We start from the raw sequence: 5,044 nt of genomic DNA on the forward strand, positions 1-5,044 counted from the left end.
CTTATCTCCTTCAATCACAGTAGGCAAACGTCTCTTTGAGAATGAGGAAGTCACTTTTCAGTGTGAGATAAGTCACGTGCGACCAAATAATTAATCCCCTGATGAAAAACTCGCTTCACTAAAGGTGGAAAAGGACGTCTCTGACTGTGACATTATATGGTCGCACAAAAATAGATGAAGTAAAAACAACATTACAAGTCCTGAATTACAATTTAAAGAATTCAACGAAATTTGACGACACTATCGGCCTCCTTAGAAGAACATTTTATAGTTTACATCTAAAAAACACAACATATAAAAAAGCTCTACGAAAAAAACGAGCCCAATAAAAATCTTTAAAACAGCCGGAAGATTGTCGGAAAAAAGCAGCCGGTTACCCCATTGACCGAAGAGATTGAAACAGTTAGAGGAAAAAAGACAAAAAACGATATCCGTCTACTTTTTGTTCTAGGTGTCAAACAGTGTGGTCCACAGTTTCATTAGATTCGCTAAACATGATGAGTGCAGCCTCTAAATTAGAAGACTAAGCTTAATACTGACACCAGTTAGCAGTATGCTCTAAGAACTCTTTTAAGTTAATGCACTATCTTTACATGAAGTCTTATTGCCTGGGCTCTATATCTATAGGCTTATCCGCTTTCATCCAATTTCATCTTCTGACCATAAACGTATTCGAGTAAATTGGTTAAATGAAATCTAATTTCAGTAAAAAAAACAATGACTGAGTTAAGTCCTAGTCAAGCTTCATAATTATGAAAAACAAAAACATTAAAAACAAAATCCAACAGCACAAAGGAGAGCCTAAATAGTACCCTTTGAGAGGCTGACAGCTGCTATAAAAAAACTCATTTCATTTCTTTCAGAAAAACAGGGTTACAAAACTTACAGATCAACAACTTCAAAAATTAAATCCGCTTTACACAATGGGGATTCAGACAGTAAATGCTATCTTTACAGTAAACCTACAGAGCCAAAGTAAAAAGACGGCAAACATATTTTTTCAACAATAGATTTCTATTAATCAACAAGTGACATTGAAACTTGCTGCTGAACGCTGAATTCCTCAAAATTTATCGCAGCAGCCATCAGTAGAAAACGCACACAAATTTAAAAGAATTAGCAAATCTGCAACCCTCAACTCAATTCAATTATTCGTCATAAACCAAAAAGACAGCCATTAGTGTCTACGTGACAGAAAACTTTTTGAAAACAAGATAAGTCCAAGTAGTCGAAATCTTCAAATTGTATTTACAAGCATTAGAAAAACTCAAATCTGTCTAATTAGAGCCATTGTGACCTATCAATGATAAGATTGAAACACAGAACAACAAAACAAAAAGGGTGTGAAAACCATTCACTGTTTTTTAAACAAGTCGTGTCAAAACCGCTACAACAATTATATCGCACTTCCATGCCCCCCAAGTGCTATCTAACGGTGGTAGCGACCCTGACGAGCCCCTAGGTAAATACTACCAGATTAGTTCGCAGTAGTTAGCGAAGCAGATAGTCAGAGGAGTGTACCCTGAACAAGCAACCTTGGACTCAAAACAAATTCTATTTTGAACTCCTTGCCAGTCTAGTACTTATCAGCGCAGGCAGGAGCTTGAGATGAAGTCGACGCAGAGCATTGAATAGCGCCCTTGAAAACAGGGAGCAAAATTGGTTGTTAACAAATGGCTCTTGCACTCATTCCTCACCGATTTCTGTTGGAAATGTCTCCAATGAGCAAGAAATGGTCTTACTGACTCAAAAGTGAACAAAGTAAAGAAAGTCAAGTCGAGATTGGCAGATGAAATTTTACTTTTCAGTAAGGACTTCGAAAGATTACAATTGAAGTCTCTTGTGAACTCTTATCAACATGAGCCTCCTTGTGTAGGCATTAAATGCAGGGTTAGTATGGCTGAGATGTGAGGGAGCGTGGGATGAGTACTACATTGTATTCTCCGAAAGTCGATGAGTAGTGTAAGAGAAAACTGTGTCCCCTGCGCAAAATTACAATCTGGAATAAAATCGTCTTGTAGAAAATACTGTGTCAAGGTGCAGACAAAATAGAAGTGAAAGTCACAGAAAAAATAGTGCAGACAAAATATTGATAGTCACAGAAGTGTTGCAACTGTGATTGCAGAGCTAAAATGCTAAAGAGTAGCTACATGTTCCAGACAATACATGGTCCAGACAACAAATGCTCTACTAGATCTCGAAAGATATTTTAAGGAGACCTGAGGATCACGAAACTCAACTCCACAAAGAGCTGGACCTCAAATGGTCTTCGCAACAATGCTCTGGTCTTCATGGCTCCGAATTCATTTCTGAAAGGTCTGATGACTAAAAATCTAAGGCTCTGCCAAAGGAGAGGTGCACAACCATTAAGAACATTTAAACAGATCCAAAAATAAGATCCAATGAGAGCTGTGATACTCCGTGACAGAACGAAATAACTAAAAAGGACAAAAACAAGTTTATTAGGAAACAATTTATGGCAAAGTACTTAAAATCTTAAGATTTTAAAATCAAACCACTAATCTATTTTAACTATACCCAATTGAGACCTGTCATTAATGAGACTAAATAACAGAACAAAAAACCGTTCGCACAATTTTTGGGTCTTAAACTACTCGCTTCTCGCTCCTTTTACCACTCCGGCGTGGTTAGAATCACTTCTCCAAGTTGACTTTCTATTGACAAAAAATGTTTCCGAAATAATAGCAATTTGAGTGACTGACGTGGCTATGAATCAGCATCACAAAGACCAAACCGCTCCATATAAAAACTTGTTCTTACGAACTTCATTTGAGAGCACCAAAATTATCTTCAAAATTGTCACTCATCCCCTCTATAAGGAAATATGACAAATACACGCATCCGACAAACAGCTCAAATGATCTGCAAGATAACATCTCTATATTTAAAAAAAAACTGAATGCTTCAACAATCCGGGCTAGAAAAGGAAGTGAACACTGAACCGACACAGTTAGTGAGAAACTGACCTTACCTAAACTTTCTATGACAATATTAATCACAGTGAGATATTCAATCAAGCGTCAATGTTTCATGAAGTCAAAAACTGCCGTAGGGTAGTATAAGACGTTTTTAAGACGTTTTTATTCCTACTCTCATCTTCTATTTGTGGCAATATGAAGATCCATTATATAGGTAAAGTAGTCCGAATAAAAGGTATAGTAAAATAAAACAGACAAAAAGCGAGCCGAATGTTATTTAATTTTTCAGAAATAATACATTAAATGTTACAATAAGACAAACTCGTAGTATTTTGAACTGTAAGGTTTTTCTAGTGCACCAGAGAAACAAAATACGTCATTTTTAAGAAATCCACTGGTTGCTAGCCCTAGCGAAGCGCATTCCATGGCCAGGTTCCTCGTCAACTCCGGGATGCAATTCGCAAGCCGCGGGCCGGTTATCGTCGCGCTGCAGCAAGACGAGCCCATCGGTGAGAATTCATAACACCAAATTCTCTACAATTTTTTTGGCTAACTTGACCTCTTTCCCAAAACATGGCTTGCTTGCCTACCAGCTGGCGTGACCGCCACCTATTATATCACGCACACTCAGCTATTAACAACAGGAGTCCCACTGTACCCATTAATATTCGGTTAAATACAAAGAATAAGCGCTAAATCTATATCAAAAGGTAAACAAACTCCTATCGACGTCCACAGAGCTCAAAATAATGGGCTCAAAAAGCATCTAGTCTAGCGTGAAAAAAACAGAACGGAAAAATTCCGAAGAATGATATAATGGAAACAAAAATTGAAGAAAAACAGAACAACATTCCAAAATTAATCTCTAGAAAGACTACAAACAACTTATACGCGATGGTCTCTACGAAATATATAACCACAATACCAATTTTCAAGTCTTACTAGATTGATCTTTAAACGCCTGTCAATCCATCTTGTTCAATAAAAATAAATTCAGTCGAAACACAGTTTGATATAGCAAAAAATGGAAAATCCGTCTAGCTCTAACAAACAGCCGGCAGATTGCCGGAAAATAGCCGCGATAGACGCTCGTTGCCTTCCATGAATTGAAACATCTAAAGAAATCAGATAGACAAATTGACCACCAGTCCTTTAATAGAACACTAGTCTTTTTGGGTTAGATTCTGTCAATTTTTTGACACATACGTTTTATAAGGAAAAAGCCCTTAAAGAGCTATTTCAAAACTGATATTCGAAATCAAAAACTCAAGACCAGTAATCACGAAATAGGGCATATAAGTTTGGCACTACTTAGATGCACACCATTAACTAGTAAATCTTCATAAAAAATTAAAGTTCCGTAAGTGAGTTCAGAAGTCATTTTTCTGAGTGAGGTAAGTCACGCAATTGACCTAAAAGCAGAAATGACGTCACGTACACAAATTTTAACTGCAAAGCAATAGAAGTTACTGAAGTCAATTCCAAAAAGTCAATTCCAAGAAGTCAGGTCGTAAGAATCATCGATGGAGACGACGAATTAAAAAACATAGCCGGTAGAATAACGGAAACGACTCGAATCGTCGTGCAAAATAATCTCTACCATAAATTGGACAAAATCAGAATATCGAAAAAAACACTAGAAAAAACAAAAATAACAGACCAATATAACATAAAAATCGTTAAAATTTTTTCAGTTCAGGGGTGTGGGTAGGTGCTGGTGGGGGGGGGGGGGGAAGTTGGTAGGTGGGGGCAGGTAGGTGGTGGTGAAGGGTGTAGGTAGGTGGAATGGGTGTAGGTACGTTGCGGGGGGGGGGTAGGTAGTTAATTGGGATCAAATTTTCTCAAATTGACCTCTTCACCTTGAATTACAGACTTTTACCAATTGCTATACTTTACAAACTAAGCTATTGTTAAAATCCAATGTTCGAAAACAGAAGTCAACAATCAAAAACGGAGGTATATGCTCGAACAGAAAAGTCAAAATTCAAGTCATGAACAAACTTGCTTTCTGCTAAAAAAAACATAACCGGTAGAATACCGGAAACGACTCGAATCATCGTGCATCATAATCTCTAACCTAACCTTACCAAAATCAGACAAATGAA

This window comes from Convolutriloba macropyga, chromosome 14, assembly GCF_964194025.1.
Source record: "Convolutriloba macropyga chromosome 14, txConMacr16.3, whole genome shotgun sequence".
NCBI classification, from domain to species: Eukaryota; Metazoa; Xenacoelomorpha; order Acoela; family Convolutidae; genus Convolutriloba; species Convolutriloba macropyga.